The sequence below is a fragment of the Anoplopoma fimbria genome, chromosome 10, assembly GCF_027596085.1.
Source record: "Anoplopoma fimbria isolate UVic2021 breed Golden Eagle Sablefish chromosome 10, Afim_UVic_2022, whole genome shotgun sequence".
Classification (NCBI taxonomy): Eukaryota; Metazoa; Chordata; class Actinopteri; order Perciformes; family Anoplopomatidae; genus Anoplopoma; species Anoplopoma fimbria.
Window position 1 is genome coordinate 1,078,783 of NC_072458.1, and position 20,334 is coordinate 1,099,116.

The window sequence follows — 20,334 nt, forward strand, 5'->3', positions numbered from 1 at the left end:
GCAAGAGGCAAAAGCATAGAGAGTATGACAAGAGAGAGAGAACAAAGGAAATGGAAATAAGCTTTGGATGAAATGCTGCTATGTACAATATATTAATAACTCATGAGGATCCAGAGTTTGTGCTCCCTCCATGCCCAGGAAAGGATAAAGAGAGTGAAACGCTGTATTTATAATTCATAGCCAAAGTTGTGAAAAGAGAGGACAGGCGAATGACACAACTCTCACACAACTCTCGCCTGCACTTCGGGAGTTCAAAAACGACCCTGTCCAAGTTAAGGGATTGAAGAAGCTTTTTGTTTTCTTTTAACAAAACAGGATGTCAGCAAAAAAAGAAAAGAAATAGTCCCTCAAGGTCAGGGAAGACACGTCGATGAAAAGGGAGTGCGATTGTTAAATCTAAACTTTGCGAAAGTCTCTCCAACCTCCGGGTCGCTGTGCAGCAGCTCCTTCAAAAGGGGCCAATAGGAGAAGCAGTCAGGTATGGCTGGCAGGCAGACTTATTAAATACATACCAAGTGAGTCAGACATTAAAAAGGAAGTTCAAACCAAATTTTCCCTTGAGAATGCCAAAGAGAAGTCAGAAGAAAAGGAAGGGAAAAAAATGGGTCTTTTGTGAGAGAGGGCAGATACGCAATGGCACCTGACGCAAACAGATTAGACATTATGCGGCATAAAAGGGAGATAAAAAAAGGTAAAAATAAAAAGAACTTCATGTGCGGGTGATATTTTTTCGGATTGAAAATGACATCAGCCTTTTTGTCATTGTCATTTCATCCCCCGACATGGTTCTTTAAGCAGAGAAAAGAGAGAAGGGGAGGGTAGAGGTCACCAGCTTTCTTGCCAATTTGGCTTTATTAGCAGGGGAAAGGAGAGAGAGAGGAAGGGGGATAGATAGAGAGAGAGAAAAGGAGGAAGGGGGAGAGCGAGGGAGTTCTCAGAATTAAAAGGAAGCTATTGATGTCTCTTGCTCCAAGGCCCTCTTTTTTACCCGACTTCTAATTTAGCATTTCACACACAGCACACAGAGAAAAAATAAATTAGAGGGGCAGAGAGAGGAGGGAACGCTGGAGAGCGAGAGAGAATACGCTGTATGCACGGAGAAGAAGGGGAAAAGTAGAGGTGAAGGAATGGTAGAAAATGAAAAGACATTAAGAGACGTTGCAGATAAAGCAGGAGGAAGAAATGTGAGAGGCAACGAGAAAAGAGGGGAATTATCTCTTATCAAGGCGTCCTTATCGGTGAAAAGATTGGGGAGCAACCCAATTAAATCAGCTTTTTCTCTAAAGAGAATTCATCAACCAGAGGGCTCTTTCAACTGGTGTATCAGCGCAGGCTAATCCACACTCACACACACACACACACAGGAATGCTCCTGCAAAAAGATGCAGGAAAGCGAAGACACCCACACTTAATTGTTTCTAATGTTGTTTTGCTATTAATAGGCTGAAGAATGCAGGGCGTCTGAGGCCTTGCTTTGGCTTTGGCTAGACATATCGGTCACACACGCGTATGATTTAAGGGTGCTCATTCCTCATGCCGCGGATTCATTTCCTGTGACTTTTATTCTATCCACAAAGTCCTTTCATCTTAACAGCAAGGAATCTAAACACAAACACCCACCTGTGGCGACACACTCACACACACACACATTACACACAGAGATTTATGACCATTGCAAATCCCCAGCCCAGGCAGATAGCAGTGGTTGCAGACATAGCGAGACAGAGAAGGGTAATTTCATCCACTGTAGGATGAGTGAATGCTGATAAGGCCTGGCTCTCTTCTCCTTTTGTCATCTTTCCCCTTTTCCTTCCTTTTGACCTTGTCTCCTCTCCTTGACTCAACCCCTTTTAATCTCCTCCCTCTTCCTCCACCTTGTCTCCCTTCTTTAAATGCTGTAGAATGCCCTATATTTCCATCTGCATCATTCGCCTGGACTCTTCGCCACTAAGTACATATATAAGACTTTACAACTGAACAGGTGCTATAACCAGTAACAGGTTAGACTCACTCCTCAAACAAAAAGACAGTATTTTTGTGAAAACTGAGGATTTATGGGTTGAAGGAAGGTGATGGGAAGAATGAGACATGGGGGAGAAAGAAGGAGCTTATGAGAGCAAAGATGTCAACTGATCCCCAAGCTGTGGATTGAATAAATGTATTATTGTGCGAGAGGATTACACTTCAGTGCTGCAGCACCCCCGTCCCCGCCACCAAATGGAAAACGCATTGTGACGGAGCCGCGTGATATCAGTACAAAATGAAAAACCAACAGCTTAGAGTGATACGATCAAGCTGAGTTATTATTATTTCTATTTATATATTTATTTCTTTGGGGTGTTTGTTCTTAAGTAAAATGCCGACTTTATTTCACAATGAGAGATAAAGGTGGTCCCACACAACATCCCACCGAAGCTTTTATGTCCTCTCACCCTTTGTCCGCCCCTCTTAATCACGTCCCAATCCCCCATATACATTCCTTTTTTCTATCCTTCCTTTTCATCTCAATTCCTGCCTCTGACCCAGGCAAGGTGGGACCTGTCAGCAGAAAACGCTCTCTGAACACCGACTGTCAAGTTCACTCTTCCCTCCCTTCTCTCCTCCTTCTCTTGCTCTTGTGCTCCATTCACTTTGTGAGAGGCAGCAGAAGGTTTTTGAACTGTAATAAGACTACTATGGTCTGAGTAGCTGTGGGAAAAAAGCCTCTGCTAGTGTAATTTGGTGTGATGCTCCCACTTCTCCACTTTCAATGTGCTTTTATGTTTTTCAAAAAAGAACTTAAATGAGTTACCCAGTACAAGGCTAAAACAAAAATGATACAACACATAATCACATACACAGTATATTCTACAAAACTACAATTTGAATACAGCTGGTGTGGTCATATTCATACAGCCAGCCCCTGTATCCAGTCTGTCTGATGCATAGTGGATACACAGGGGGTTTTGGAGAAGAAGGCTTGAAGAAGTAAAGTTGTGGCTTTCTTTAAAATAACTCTCTGATCCGAGCCATTGATGCAAACAGACCTGCTGAACTGACCTTAGTCAACTGATTAATGGCAAAGTTTAAACTAACTTCAACTCAATGCTTATGTGCTTGGACATTTTCATTCCAGGTGTAACCTTTTCACTCTTTTTTTCTAACACTTTGAATAATTCCCTAAAAGTGGATGTACTATGTGATGATCAATTATGTGTCCAAAGCTGAATCACATCTTGGTGCGATTTCATCACGTGGTCATTGTTCACAATAAGATTTAAGCCAATATTCTGATATGAACCCACCCCGAATCGACAGCTTTAAGGGACTATTTCTTTGGTATAAATTAATGCAGTAGTATATGGATTATTTACAGTGATAGACCATGTGGATGAGCACTGTTGTCAGAAACAAGTCTCCCATTAGCTTTTGTACAGCCAAGTGTTATATAATATAATATTAACTGTACAATATTGATTGATTGTGGCACTTTGGCTTACAAATAACAGATTCTGATTAGTTTCAGAGATACAAACAACACAGCACATTTTATCAGCCTCGTCTTTCTAAGATTCTAATACATCTCGATCTGCCTTGAACCTGAGCTGAACTGTTAATAATAGCCTCAGAGGACTGTGCTAAGAGCAGGGTCGTAGCATTGAATATTCCTACAAATGTGGGCAGAAGCCAACACACAAGCTCGCATCGCACACTCACAAACCAATGAACGACCACATTACAGAGAAGATGGGCACATTAGGCTCATTCATTTCAGGTCAGATGAGAGGTAGAGGAGAGAGTTTGTCTACAGAGGAAACACAACAGCTGGACTGTGTGTTTATGTGTGAATGTGTTAGCGCGTTTGTGTGTGTGCAATCCCCATTTTCTCTCATGCATAATCTTAAGCGAAGGCCTTCACAGAATGACCTATTTTCTATTCATTTAATTTTCCTCTGACTTTTAAACTGTGACCATCATCACACTTGTGCTGTACGTTGTCAGTCATGGGATGGAAGCTGTGGTTTAGATTCTGCTGTCTGATCTGTCACATATTTCAAGTGTGTGTTGTCAGCCCCACTCTTCGTGTGGGGTTGGTCAGTGGTGATATATCAGTAATGAGACCTCAATGTTTCCAGGTGAAAAACACCAGCTGCCTCAGACTTCTGCCATGAAGGCTAGCCATATTTCCCACCAGTCTTCACTCCCACGCTTCCACCCACTCACAGCTGATTGGATGCCCAGGAGATATTTAAGGGCATGGAAAAAGGTGCACGTGCCACATCAAAACCTCCTGCCTGCCATAAGGCGTGACATTTCACATTGCAACAACTTGTACACACACACCACATAAACATAAATGCATGCATGCTCATGTCGGTATACAAATTATTTTCACAACACTAATGCTCCTCCCCAGCTGTTACATTGATAGCTATGTTAGCGCCACATTAATGTGCCTGTTCGCGGACATGCAAAGACACATGCAAGCTCACGCACACACACACACACACACACACACACACACACACACACACACACACACACACACACACACACACACACACACACACACACACACACACACACACACACACACGCACACAGTATCCTAATCTACCCTCCTTGTCCCACTGAAGTCGATTCAAATTTCTCACAGCTGTGGTCCAACCCCAGGATGTGCTGTGACATGGAACCACTATAAAACACACGCATACACAAACATGTGGAGCCAAATGCATATTAAGACCCAAATTCACCAGTGGCATGCACACTGCTGGTTAAATGGGAGATTGGTAGTTGCCAATGACAGCCATGTAAGACTATGTAAAGCAGTGGCTCAGAAAATAAACAAAAAAAAGAACATATATAGTTTACAGGTAGTAATGCACAGATGTTACACTCCACTGTTTACATTATCTGCCACATTTCCAGGAACAGGGGAGGCAGTGGAGGAATTCTAAAACTTTGTAAAAGAAACAAGTGGCACTATTTTGATGAACCAAAGTGGACAACGTTGACTCATTATAGTGACATGAATCGCTGGTGTTCAGTAAAAGCTACATTGTTTTTTTATTTGAAATTGAAATTTTTATTCAGGTAAGATTGTGAAGCTGCCAAACTGGACCCAAATGAAGAGTTAGAGACTTTGAAGTTCCAATACTTTAAAGTTATCTTAAGAGATGATAGCTTCAGATCCTGTGGAATCAAACGCCTTGTCTATGGTCTTATTATAAAGACAGGAATAGAAACTTTATATATCACTTTCAAAGATGAATATGATGAATTTTATTCACCCTTGAGTAGAAGCTGGTTGATGAAAAGTAAATATGGTATACCACATAGACCAGTCTGATACTGCTATCTGCTGCAGTTAAATGTGAGTAAACAAACCGCCTGTGAGTCAATTCATATGGAGCCCGGGGCAGTGAAAGCTGAGCCATATACATTGCACTGTCACAGGGTTTTCTATGGCAGAAAGCCACCTTTCCACTCAGACTCCCCACTCATAGACAGCAACAATCTGCTAGCCATGAAGGAAATGAGGTTCCACTACAAAAATACACTTCAAACACCACATCAGATTTATTGCATTTTCACATGAAAACGTATGCAGGCAGACGCACACATTCAGTGTTAAGCGGCATTAAACCACTGAACCGGTTGAAATGCAGCTTGGCAAGGCTTCCATGCTATTGCTGAAAGGCGATGCCTTTCCTTTACTACTCAAATTCCTTGAGTAGTAAAGGAAATGCCCCGTCTTCCACTTCCTCCATTCATCAATCCACCGAGCTCTGTCCTAACCCAGACTAATGGAGGACGGATGGGACAGAAAAGACAGACATGCTGTGATTCACACAGTTCCAATGAATTCCCAGACCACTGTGAGCTCTGTAAATTGAATTAAATTGAGGATCATGAATGCGCAGCCACAACGATGGCAATGGATAAGAATAGTCGGACGTCAGGTAGGGAACAGAGCAAAATCTGTGCCCCAGTATAATGAGTAGCTAAGCTTTGGTCCACTCATTTTCTTAAAAATGTTTTTGACTGTGAGCCTTCAAGTCAAAGTGGGCTGTGATTGGCCGCTCTACTAAGTCCACTGTCAGAGCAAATTGGGCTGATGGGGATTATTCATTGAACAGATGGGCGGAATTATAAATATTCATCTATAATTTTACATAGAGAGGACCTGGTGTGTGTTGACACGGATTTCTGAACTACAAATGTTCCCAAGGCTTGTTATTCATGTGGACTAACTGGCCTAATGTAAGCAAATAGAAACTAAATATTCCAATGTGGTATGCAATTGGCAAATGGACTACAAATGAAAGGGAAAGGGTAACACGAGGACAGAAAGACGACAAATGGGGAACAAAGTTTACAGGAGGCTGGGATTTCACAGAAGACAACCCTCGACATACTTTGACTACATTTTTTGGGGGGCACAACGCTGTGGGTCTGGGTTCAAATGGCCCAATTGGTTCAAGGAGAATATGAAAAACAGAGAGAATGTGATAAAAGAAAAGGAGGATGTTGAATAAATGAAAGGCCGGGAACTGATGAATAGGATGTGACAGGGCCGATTTGTAAACGCAGAGTCAGGGATAAATGGAAAAATTAGCCGAGCTATTCACAGGATCTGACTCAGAACAAAATACTGCAGTCATGGCATGCGCACACAAAAAGTGCGTACACACTCACACACCAAAAGCTTTTGCGATTCCTTTTGCAGATGAAATAGCAAGCATTTCTTTGTGAAAAAACAACCACTCAAATGATATACTTGACCACAAAGACTAAAAATCATCATTAGTTTGACAGCACTCACAAAAGGCACAGCTGAAACACCTTTAGGTAAACGCCAACCTTTATGGTGATTTAACCAACCTAGAATTATGATTAAGGGTCAGTTACATTGATTTTGACCCTCTACAACCACCCAATCAATATGTGTTTTAGTTAAACCTAGGCAAGTTAGCAAGCGAGCACCTTTGGTCCATCTTCAAAGACTAGTAATCCTTTAGAGGATTTAGACTTTGATCAGATAAAAGACAGAGGTAGGCAAGATCCATTCTGATATTCTTTCATTCTTGAGACTGCATGTCTTTTACAGAACCTGTGTTACTTGTGAGCAGACAGGTAAATGCGCAAAGAGAAAACCAAGGCAATCAATAAACGGGGTTTTCATATTAATGCATATCAGGGCTGGATAATAAAAGTGAGTGGGAGGAAAGGTAATAATGTAGGCTGGTGTATGTCTATCTGTGCAACATTCATACACATCTATGTTTATTCCTATTCTCCTAAAACTTAAAAGAGGATTGCCTGTCAAAAAGTGAAAACAGAGCAAGTCATTAAAATACAAGCTCTTGCAGAGGGGGAGGAAACCTGTGTTCCCCAGAAGCTGCATTTTATCATATAGATTGAGTTGTTATTGTAACAACGGTATTTTTGTGCCCTTAATCGACAAAGAGGAATGAGAGACACAGATTACCCTGCGTTAAAACTCCAGCTGCATTTCTTTCCTCCCATCGTTCACAGAAGTATCTCAACACGACATATGCAAGATTAAAACCAAAAAATGACATCCCACTGGGGCATGTAGCTTGCATGTTTGCAATGGAACATGTGGTTAGATAACACGTCTAGGCCACATTTTTGTCTCCCTGCCTTCAAACCAGGTACAAAAAGAGACTAAATTGATATTAATCAGTGAGATGATTGATCCAACAGATGCTGAAATCACAGAGTGGGAGGGATGGATATGGAGCGATGATGGTTTGAAAAGATGTGAGTGGAGAATATTGTGTGTTTTTTTATGTTAATGCCCTTTCAGGTGAATAGAAAGCTACACAGACTACCAAATCTCATTATGCTGGGCTGTCATAGACTCTTTCCGTCTTCTCTCTTCCAGATGAGTTGGTTTCATCCCCCCCTTTTCTCTCTCCATCTCTGTTTTTGGATCTTTCTCTCCTCACTCTCCCTTTCCCCGCATTCCATATCCAATTTCTGGCTTTAAATAACTTGTTTCTGCATGGATGGACTGAAATCATATCCAAGGTGACACATCGCAGATTCGTCTTCCGGAATTAATTTCCGTGACACAACATAGAATGCTTTAATGAGTTTTTATTGCATATTGATACCACTGCCGAAGCATTTAGTGTACATTATGCACTGGTCCTTCATGACAGCTGCTTTCTGGGTGGACTTCAGTATTAGAGTATGTTATCTGTAGCCTGGATAACTTTTTGCCAAATTGAATACAACAGAACAAGAAAGGCTCTGGCATGTTAGCCTGTAATGGGTACGGGCAGCTGAAACTCAGTATTCAGGATTTAGCTATAAACTGAAGTTTTAAGTTCCAATGGTGCTGAGGGAATCACTATAAACTTTAGTTGCCATTTTTTCAGTCCTTTCCCATTTGCTAAATGGTACCATCTAGTTCATCATTGCTTACTTTTGTGACCTAAATTGTTCTATAATTTCAGCTTGAACAGTTTTTTGATAGGAAAAAATAAAAATAAGAGATTAAGTGGAGAGCAAATGTCTAAAGTGACATATTAAGTGTTATATGAATGAATACCCATCTTTAATGCCAAAAGCATTCATGGTGTGAATTCATACTGTTCAAGTACTGTCAAGAAAGTGTATAGCCAAGCTACTGGCTCTGTGAGGCTTTACCTAGGCATAATGATTCTTTAGGCTAACTGATAATGCCAGCGTTCAAACGCCTTCACAATTGACCCTTCACTAAGCCAAGCCCCGGTGTCACTAACTGCACTCCCTGCATAATTGTTATCAAATTTTTGGAAAAACTAAAAACTGATTTGTGAAAGAAGCAGAAAGGCATCTACAATATGCCTTTGGTGGATATATACTGGATGTCAAACTAATTCAGCAGCAAAAAAACTGTAAAAATGTTGAAGGTAGAAGCTAAAGCGTACAGATCACGGTGCAAAAAAGAAACCCGGACTGAGCACAAACTCCTCAAATACCAACGCTTGGTCAATGCCCCTTGGTGTCTGATACCGATGCACTGTGCTTTCTACTAACTCCAATGTAAACCCACCTGTGTCAATACTAAATTGTCAGAGCAACTGCAAAGTATAAACAGTTATATAGTGCAGACAGAAGGCGAGGTGGACGGGTAAAACATACACAGACTTTCATCCAGAGGGCTGCTGTCCGTGTCCTGTGTGAAACTGAAGGAGAGCGTTGACATTCTATCATGTGAGTCGTTTATAACCTTAGTCACGCGAGTAGGTAGTCTCTTGACTCGTTTTTAACTCGCTATTCGCTTGATATCGCTTGTTGTAAGTCACTCTGTAGTGACTTGAGGCAATTGTCAGTCACGTTAACGCCAACCAGGCTCTTTTCATAAACTATAACTATGTATTTTTTGTTGTGGCCCTAAACACAAAGTGCAGCAGAGGCTGATGGGAATGTCCTTTTTTTTTTTGGAACGCATAAGACCAATACACAACACCATATACAATAATTGATCATTAGGGGAACATAAATGCTTGGAACAAAATGTTGTGCCAATCCATAAAGTTGATATTGAGTCCAAACTTTGACCTGCTGATGGCTATCTAGGAAAACTTAAGAACATGTCATCCTCTGGACAGCTTGCAAATCTACACATATTACATTGGCAAACCATCCAGTAGGTGTCATGACATATCACAAAAAAAATAGATCAACCTCATGGTGGCAGTCAAGGAAAAGTCAGTCAGCTTAAAGACTTGTTAAGATATTTCAGTTTAACCAAAGTGATGGACCAGTAGACGTAATCACCATCCCGAGAGCAATGCCACTAGCACATTAGCCTCGTGATATCAAAATGGTGGTCATTACCTTTCTTTGGCTTTATGCACTGCAAGGTCATTGGCAATTAATTTATTTCCACTGATAAAGAAACAGTTTGCATGATACTGTAGCACAAATGAAAGGGATGGACATGTAGAAAGCCCTACGGTGTGGCCGCTGGCTCCTCACTGAGGACGTACAACGCTTTCACCCCCAGGAAGTGCAGACCCTCCAAGAGGAGAGGGATTAGTTAAGGGACGCAATAAAAGGCACATCCCTCACTTTAGAGGCTAATCAAACATGTACCCTCTCATCTTTCTTAAGCCTCCATCCACTCTCCTCTGTTTATTCAATCAGGACAAGCTGTCAAGTGACATCGACTGACATTGGTTGAAAACGCCTCAATCGGTTTGTGTCGACTTGCATACTAACTGGCATATTACCACCTAATTTCTCAGTAGCATACAGCCTTCTGTACCAGCTTTAAACATACACAAATATTGGTACTGTATTATACACAAAGCAAGGACATTGGAGCATTAAAACAATGCACTGAAATTGAGCTAACAGTATAGGAATATGCTTATCTGTGAGGCTGTTAATCCGTCTGCTAAAACCGTACAGCATTTTGCAAAGACCAGTTTGTCTGCAAACCTACTGTAAACTTCAAACACATGGGTGTTGACAGAAAGCAAACAAGGAGGTTCAAAAGCATTACAAAGGATGTGAACACAATATATTACAGAAAGCCTCCGCAGCGCAAAGCTCATTTCAATTCTATGCTGTTTGTGTAATGGCTTTCCCTTGCTAAGCAGGAGCTTTCTAACTGTACATTAGTTATGTATGTTTGAAGAGGAGCCGAGAGTAATTCATTAGTTAATTAATAGCAATAAACGGGTGGAAGCTGGATGGAATGCACCCCAGTGGAGTTTAGTGAAAACAATTTATGGGGGAACTTTGATGAGAAGACTTTATTGTTCTGAATAAGGAAAGAAAAAGCTGCATAAACTCATTCAGAAAGGGTACCCTGAGAATATACACGGGGATGCTCTACTCTTGTCAAACAAAGTAGTTAAACATCAAAGTAGAAGTTGCTAATTACTACTTTCAACATTGCACACAGTTATTGCTGCATTCCAAAATGTTTGGCCACTTGAAGATCCAAACAAAGAAATACTTAAATATGATTTTAAAGTTGTTATGACGATTACAGCTAATCTGTTATCTGGAGTCATGTTTAATACTCCTTTGAGGTCCATTTTGGTCCCAACCAACTAGAATATCTGTATGTTGTACCTATTAGATACTACAAGTTGTTCACTAAACCTCAACTATACAGTAAATATGAACCAGAACAGTTAGCAAGAAGAGTTTTAAAGCCATGTAGAACTGCAAAGTTGGATGCTACTCTGCTACTGCTATTGCAAGCAACCCCTTTCCCATCACACAGAGCCATTTGACTTATTATTAAAAAAAACATTAATGGAGGTTTAAGGCTTAAGAGTCCCTCCCCCAAAGAGCCATCCTTTAGAAACCGAATTTCGACAAAAACAGTATTAAAGTCCAGAGATAGCTGCTTTTCATTGACACTACGGCATGTTCATTATGTAATGGGGGCCTAAATGGTATATACGTCCTGGTGATAAGCCGGCCCTCATCACTGAGCTATTACACACTCATCTTACACGCAGCACGGGAGACCGTATTTATCTGGGTTCAAGGATGTGTGTCACGAGGCTGAGAGCACACAATTTAAAGTGAGAATCACTGACATTTAACTCCTGTCTGATGAACAAAGGTAATTGGATCATAATATATATATATATATATATATATATATATATATATATATATATATATATATATATATATATATATAGTATATATTAAAAATATCCCATGATAGTCTGGCCTTAAAGAGGGACTGAAATATTGTTTGAGTAAGGAGCCTAATGGCGGGGATTCGGGAGGTGGTAATATCTTCTGCATGGTAAATATCCATCTCTCCATAACCACATTCTCATCCCATTCACATGTAACTGGTCACGCAATTCTTCAGGGCAATGAAGATGGAGAGTGTAGCTGCAGCGCCAAACTGAAGGTAGGATAATACATCAGTGGGAGCTGCTGGAGAGTTCTCATGTGTAACTTGAATATTCTGCATTATATTCACTACGGGGAAGTCTTATAGATAGACGCCTACCATACAGAGATTGAGCAGTACTGAGCTAAAATGAAAGCTTAGTGGAAATTGGGGCTTCTTCTTTTATTTTATTCAAAATCATCAAAGAGATTAATCCTCTGGTTAGACACTGAATCCCAAAGCAGGTGTGGCAAAGAGATGATCCATTTATATTTGGGCCAACAACACAGTATTCAAGGGACAACTGTGCTAATCAAATATGAAAGACATCAATATAAGTAGCTTTAGCCTCCTATGAATACCATTAAGGTGCAGTGTTACAGAATTGCTTCTTTTTCAATTTTTCTGCCCCTAATACTAAACCCATGACTGTGATCTGCTATGTTGGCACTGTTATGAGGTGATATTATTAGTGCCATGATATTAAGTCATCTCAATTGAGGGAGGCGGGTGTGAGTGACAGCTCTAAAACCGTCACTAATGCTTATTCCTGTGCTGCTCGTAAAAACATTAATCTGTAATGATGACACAAAGGCCTTCTGACTTCCTTTCCCCTCAAAACCCTTGACAGACCCACTCACTCACGAAAGTCACTATTTTCATATATACATTTTTTTATTTTATCTGCGTATTTAAAGAAAGAAAGAAATGTAAAAACAGATTAAATAAAGAAACAGGTAATGTGGAACATACGTAAAGGACTGCATTAGTGTTGATTTCGTGCATCTGTGTGTGTTCCTGTGCGTATTGGGAATATCCATTGAAACTGTCTTTCTTCCTCTCCGCATGAAAGGCATTAGGCTCAGAAACAAGGAAACATTCAACAATAGCCGAAAGAAAACCAAACAAAAAAAGCTATCAGTAATGGAGGTCATGGGTGGCTAGCACCCACGCTTATAATTAAACCAAAAAAAAAATTAGCAAAATGGATTTGCAGTGTCTACTTGTGTCTCTGCTTGTGTCTGTGTGTGCACACTTGGCTTAAGATATTTCTCACAGTGCATTTTACTGGTCCAGTGAGACATTTCCATTTTCAACTGAAGGGTTTTGTTATTCAGAGACTCAGGCATGTGTGTGTGCATGTGTGTGAGTGATTGTGTGCGCGTATGCATGGCACCAAGCGAACAAGAGATTTAAAGAGAGAGCTTCAAACTGCAGTGAAATGAGTCAGAAGGGGGGATTAGCGAGGGGTTATAAGCCTGTTGTAGGAGTTAGGGCCTTTTTAGCTGAAGATCAGACAGAAGGCAGTACTGCAGCCAAATCAGACGCTGTGTTCTTCCCACACTCCTCTTCTCGTTATCATTGTTGCAGTACAATAACTGCTGTACATGCCCTTGGTTAGAGTGCCAGACTCTCAACTCAAAGAGGACAAATCTGCGCTTTAATTGTTGCGCAGCAACCCTCGCAAGACACATGGGAGTCGGACTGCTTTTTCGCACTCACACACACACACACACACGCTCTCGGACAGAATTCATGTGGTGACAATATCAAAGTGAAAGGTATAATTTTCATGAAACAAAGCACAAATCAGAGGAACAAAACCCTGTGGACTGTGTCTATGTATTGTTTATACACATGAATGACATACAATAATTCACAATTATTAACCCAGTAGAGACATGTGTCCCACACGTAATTGACAGGGTAAATGACAAAGTTGTCAGTGTTTATTATTGTTTAAAGCCCTGCGTAGAATATCTATGGGGAAAACATAATAAATATGCCGCGTTCCTCAATTAGCTCACACAAGCCAGATCCAGTTGGTTGCGTTTCATGTACCTACACACAAACACACACACACACACACACACACACACACACACACACACACACAACACACACACACACACACACACACACACACACACACACACACACACACACACACACACACACACACACACACACACACACACACACACACACACACACACACAAACGGATGCTGTCATGCAAACTTTCCCATGTGTAAATATACATAAATGCATACAGCATCTCACTCCTCCTGCTTCAGTTTGTAAGTGAAATGATGCGGATATGAGAGATGAAAGCAGTCTACATTATAGCCATCTCTGGCCAAACACTCTGCATGTCTTCAGGTCTAGAGCCGAATGACTTAAGTACCCACTGTGGGATTGGCCTTTTCCCTCCAATTAGGCTTAGTTATTTTAGACATCTGCCAAAAAAGAAGAAGAAAAAGCAGCAGTCGAGCACATATTTCACCCTGTATTAGAGCTTGCCTGGTTGCCAAGATGATTTGCTTGTGGAGTGTCTGGGTTTATGGTGGTTATAAAGAATTAAAGTCAGCTAAAACAGTCAGGGCCTTGTCATAAAGTGGACACTAAGATTGGTTGAGAAACGTGATTATGAATTTGATCTTAGATTCTTATCTAGAGCTATTGTATTCTATGTGATCACAGGATGAACCTAGTCAGGTGTGAAAACCATAGTTCATAGATCACATTTTCATCCGTCACTTTGACTTAAAGATGGGAACGGTTTAAAGACGTCCGCCTCATCCTTCTGAGATGGAGGAGGTTACAATTTGGGAAAGGTTATTATCACTGCTGTGCAAATGACAGGAACATGATTGTGCATTTTTTATTGAAATGCGCATGCATATGATGGAACATCCTGCTAAGAAGCAAATAGGAATGGTGATGAGAGATCATTTCACTTTAACTGCAAAAGCAGTGAGAGACACATACTCACACACACACACACACACACACACACACACACACACACACACACACACACACACACACACACACACACACACACACACACACACCTTTAAAGAGTGTATAGAGATGAGATTTGGCTGTCAGCCAGTGAAAGATATTACAGCCATAATTCATTACTCGCTGGCCCGGGTTGAACTCCGATTTTTACTGGCAGGAATGAATAGTAAAATAAAAAAAGTAATTGTGACTTTCATACAACAAAGAGGCTACAGTAAAAAATGGTGGACATATATTGGAAACAAAGTAAAATGATATGATGTTATGATCAAGAAGCTCAGTGAAAAATACAGAAATAATGAAAAATTGATCGAAAACTAGAGGTTAGTGTCCAAACATATTTGGACATATTCACTTGAACCCAAGTGTCAGGAGATTGAAAAATATAAATTCTGAAGTTATCAAGGTGATTAAAAAAAGGAAACAGATAAAAAACACAAAAAACTTGCTTTACAAGAAAAGCAAGTTTCTTGTAAAGCAAGAACCCCCCTTCATGTCTTCTATTATCAAAGGATAGTGCTGGGTTAATGCATTTAAAATGAGCTCAGGAAGAGATTTCAAGACTATTTTCCCCCCAGTTCCTTTCATTAGGCAGATTAATCCAACTAGTAGCCAACAATGCAGAGGGTCTCCTTCTCCTATAAACACACACACACACACACACACAAATAAAGAAACATTTGTGCTCTTTGGTTCTTTAACAGCAAGTCCACACAAATGCACACACATAACTACAGAACAGTTAGGCTAACGGTTAACTGCCGTACGTCTTGATTAGCCAGCGCCTGTGTTTTTACACTTCAGCCTTTAATAAAAAGGATTATGCTCTCACTGAACACTATTTAAGTCCAGAGGTTTGCAGTTTTGTTTGTAATGATTACAATGTCGGAACTAATTCCAACGGATGGGTTTAGGATAACAGCTGCTAATGCGAGGAGCACATTCCTCTTACTGTAATCCTTACATACTCTACTCCTGTTTCCAGTAACCAAGGCTCGTATGCAACATAGAGACCAGCAACTACAACTTGTACATGGTTTACACATGGTTGTCCTTTATTGCCAAAGTGTCATTACTATATGGTTCCTGACAGACACGGGTCCTTAAGAGATAGTGGCCATATGTATATAGGATATGTATCTCGTAAAATTGACATTTCTGCTTTCAGGGTGGCCTTTACCCTGATGAATCAGATCTCCACCACCCAAGCATGCCAAGAGGAACAACCAAAAAGGCTGCCATATAGTGACAACAGACAAAAAAGGATCCATCACAACAATTCTGATCATAACCATTGCTGACGTTTATGAATCATGATGTACTGGGAATGAGAGCAGCAATCTGTTCACTTCAATGGAGGCTACAAATCCGTTTAATGTGTGCTCGTTTTAAAACTCAGCTTATGAGAGGGTGTCAATCAAAGTGCCGATCAAGCAAAAGGGGATGAGTTTGTCAGCCTATCAGGGCTCAGCCTTGATTGGGTTCATGCTTCAGTCATGTCATTAGAGGAACCTCAGATGAATACAAGTCTGAGGGAAATGAGACAGGGTGTGAATGCCAACAAAGATGAAAAAAAGAAAAAAGAAATGTAGAATGGATGACTGGGATGAAAAAAAAAGAACTCTTCAGCACCACGCCTCCAGAATTGGCCTGTATTTCAGGGCTTCTCATGAATAAGTGATGATTAAATCCACAAAGCAAGAATTTAGTCACTCTGCAAAATGCAAAATGTAAAGTTAGGAAACAGAAGGGGTGAGGGAGAGGTTTGTGGGAAGAGCTGGAAGGAGAGAGGGGGAGAGAAAGTGACAGTGACGTTAGCACAGCTATCTGGACAATGACTAATCCAGTAATTCTGTCATGTATATTCCAAATATGTTTTCATGAGTGGATTATAAATACATAGTATAGTAACAGTATAAGCACTACCCTGAGCACTACCCTGAGCCTTCCTCATAGCACTTATTGTATTCGTATCAGTTCACTGCACTTATTGTATTCGTAGTAGTTTGTAGCACTTATTATATTCGTATTAGTCTGTTGCAATTATTGTTTTCGTAGTAATTTGCCTCTGCACTATACTTTTGCTCTGGTTTATGCTTTAAGATGCTTGTTTAAGAAAGGAGATGCACTTATGACTTCTGGTGACTAGTAGTTCTCTTGAATACCTATGTTGAATACACTTCCTGTAAGTCGCTTTGGATAAAAGCGTCTGCTAAATGACTGTAATGTAATGTAATGTAATATAATAAAAATAACACTATAAATCACACTATAAAAAAGTGTTTATTTTCATATCAATGAGTGGCAGAAGTGAATGTTTCAACCATTCTTCATCCATTACTTTGAGCTAACTATTTCAACTGCTTATGCTAATATTTCCACAATGTATTCATAATTAAGCTAGTTAACTATTTCAACTGCATATGATAACTTTCTTAACTTTTAATCCTTTACTTTTAGCTAGTTAACTATTATTGTTATTTAACCGGTGATTTTTGTTATCCCAGCCCTCACATGAAAGTGAGGAATTCTGAATCCAGTGAGAGACAGAGAGAAAGAATTTGTGTGTGTTCGCAGGCGTCCAACAAAAACTTTCAAAACCACAAACAAAAAACAGGATTTTCAAAAACAGCCGGCTCAGTGTAGTCATAGCAGAAGGTCTGCAAAGTGAAAATTGGAAACATGAACAATATTTTATACCAGGTAAGGAGGAAGGAAAAAAAAAAACTAAAGTAATATAAGCCGGCTTCAGAGACGGGAACACAGCCTTTTAAGTGAGTGTAGAGCGTAGGATGAGATCTAGAAGGGGACTGACATGGGTAAGGTTGACAGGAACGGACAGCTACACACAGAGGTGTGTGAAGGCTGAGTGCGAGGAGAGGCTTTAGATGTTGATAGAAGAGCAAAAACAAAGGCAGCACACATCTCCACATAGGCTCACACCGCGTTGGCCTGCTGTCTTAGTCATGAATAAATGGCTGAGTTGAGTGTGTGTGTTTATGTGTGTTTGCTCAGTCTACTGTGATGGGACCCCAACTGTACTAATGAAATACTGTGGCTCCTCGCATTTCCCCTCAACTAACAGGACCCGAGCGAGCACAAAGGCATCAAAACACAGCCGAAGAGAGCAGGCAGCAAGACGGTAGAAAAAGGCGGAAAAACAAAGACATCTGAACAGAGATGCGGCAGACTGACCTCCTCTGGTCACAAAAAAACCCAACAGAATCATTCCGTAAACAGGAACCTCTGCACCCGGATAATAATAATCCTTCCTCCACACCGAGAGAGGAAGATATAATCACTGAGGGGAATGAGGAAAGACTCAATGAACAGAAAGAAAAAAAGATTAAGCTCTCATGGGAGATGCAAATAAATGTTGCACACTAGAGCAGCAGAGGATATAATGGAAACCAAAGAGACAACACACATAGGGAAGAACAGAGGAGCGAGAATACACACTCCTTTGGATATATATGGGCATCTGACAGACAAAACTGGTGGAGTTAAATCATTTGAAAATGTCTGACATGCAGCGGGTTGTTTGTGGGTATTACAAGGCATCTGAATCTGTTCTCTTACCGGCCCTGTGAGGTGTTAATGGAGGACGTGAAGGGAAGGCGCGATGGATTGGTTACATTGCGTCATGAGCCAGTAAGCTTGGGTTGGCTTCCCTTAAGCGTGCTACACTGATGGATCTGCTAACACCTTATTGCGGTGCAGCACGGTAAAGCCCTCTCACTGATCTTACCCCCCCCACCACACACACACACACTGCTAATCTATCTATCTCACACAGACGAGACAGACCCCGGTGGATGCATCACCTTCCAATCATCCCATCATAGCTAACCGCAGTAAGAAACCCAGGGGAAAGTAAAGGAAAAGTGTGTGAGGGAGAAAAAGCTATCGATTTGATCAGATATACTGTAACACGTTTGGCCATGCTCAGCAGCTTAACACCCTGAAATAGAGAGTTTGTGGCCGGAGTGTTTATAGGACAAAAACAGGAGTGAAGAGATGAAGCAGCAGTCTTTGCTACTGCAAACAGAGAAAATATGTTGCATGGAAAACCTTTTAGAAATGTGTGTGTAAAGGACATTTACTGAAGCAGTGTTCTACTACGTTAAACTTCTACATCACAACATTTCAGACAGAAATATATATATTTTAAATCCACCACATTTATTTGTAAGATTTTAAATTAAAAAAATGTAATCTAAATAAAAATGTAAAGTAGTTATTGCATTAGTATAAATCAGGTAACATATAATGATAGGGTTTACTGTCACGGCTATAGCGCTGCATAATCAACACTTTTGACCTACAAGTATATTTTGCTGTTAATTTGCTGATAAATACAAAATGTATATATATTAACATTGTTGCATTGGGTGTCCTCCTTCCTTGTCTCTGTGGTAGAGAGGAGATTATGTGTCTCTCCAGCTCCATATCCTTCATATATGTTTGCAATATGTCTACATTATATTGTCATTCTGAGTCAAAGCCAAACTTGTGATGCAACAGTTAAGCAACAGAATACTTAGTTTTGAAGTAACTAAAATAGGTAAAGTTGAAATAATGTAATGTTGCCTTAGTTCTCCCCTCCTAATAATTATCTTTGCAGCAGGGTATTTATTATATTGTCATTATAATAAATACCCTACAGCATGAGAACATCCTATAGGTTTAGTTCCTAACAGGTTAATCTTCCAGTAGCAGGCCCTTTCTAGCGATTCATATTTCCTATATTTGCCATATAATAAATACCCTGCTGCAAAGATTAAAAACATGACAATATAATAAATACCCTGTATACTGATTAAAAATGTTTTTTAATCTTTCTAACTGCTCATGTTTATTGCCCCATGTGCCTACTTTTAAGCAATGTCGCCGACCTCCTAGATATCAGCAATCAAGTCGGTGAATACAATCTTATTACAGCTTTGCATAATGACACAAAACTATTTATTATCATCCTTTTTAATTAAAGTAAATGATCCGATACTCCTGGTGTGTGTGCGTGTCTGTATGAATGTGTATGTGGGTGTTAGAGCTGTCTCCCTCTGGCAATGTGACAGCTATATGACTGGTTGTAATTGCCTGTTCCATTCAACCCAGTGAGGGGGTTAATAATGCCAGTAGCCTCTCATTCCTTCTGCCACCTTCTGCTGTCCATCTCTGACAGTGGCTCTCACTCCAGACGGACTTTAGCTTGTACAGTACACACACACACACACACACACACACACACACACACACACACACACACACACACACACACACACACACACACACACACACACACACACACACACACACACACACACACACACACTGGTAAATCTAATCCCCTAACTGTGTGAAGCGGCGTAGATATGAGTCCGATAACTGCTTTGCAGGGCGCTTGCATACACACTCACATAGACAAAATCCACACTGAGAACCGCACACCAAAAACACATTAACGCCTATACGCACTTACACAATGATGAATGTGATCAGACCTGCACTCTCATTCTCTAAATAGGTATTTACAGCCATTTAACCTTGCCTTAAGGGAGAACCAAGACCACATATAGAGCACAATGCAGTGTAGCCAGATCTCAGTATTCTACAGTATATGCCCACAGCATTAGCAGGGTGTGCCTCTAT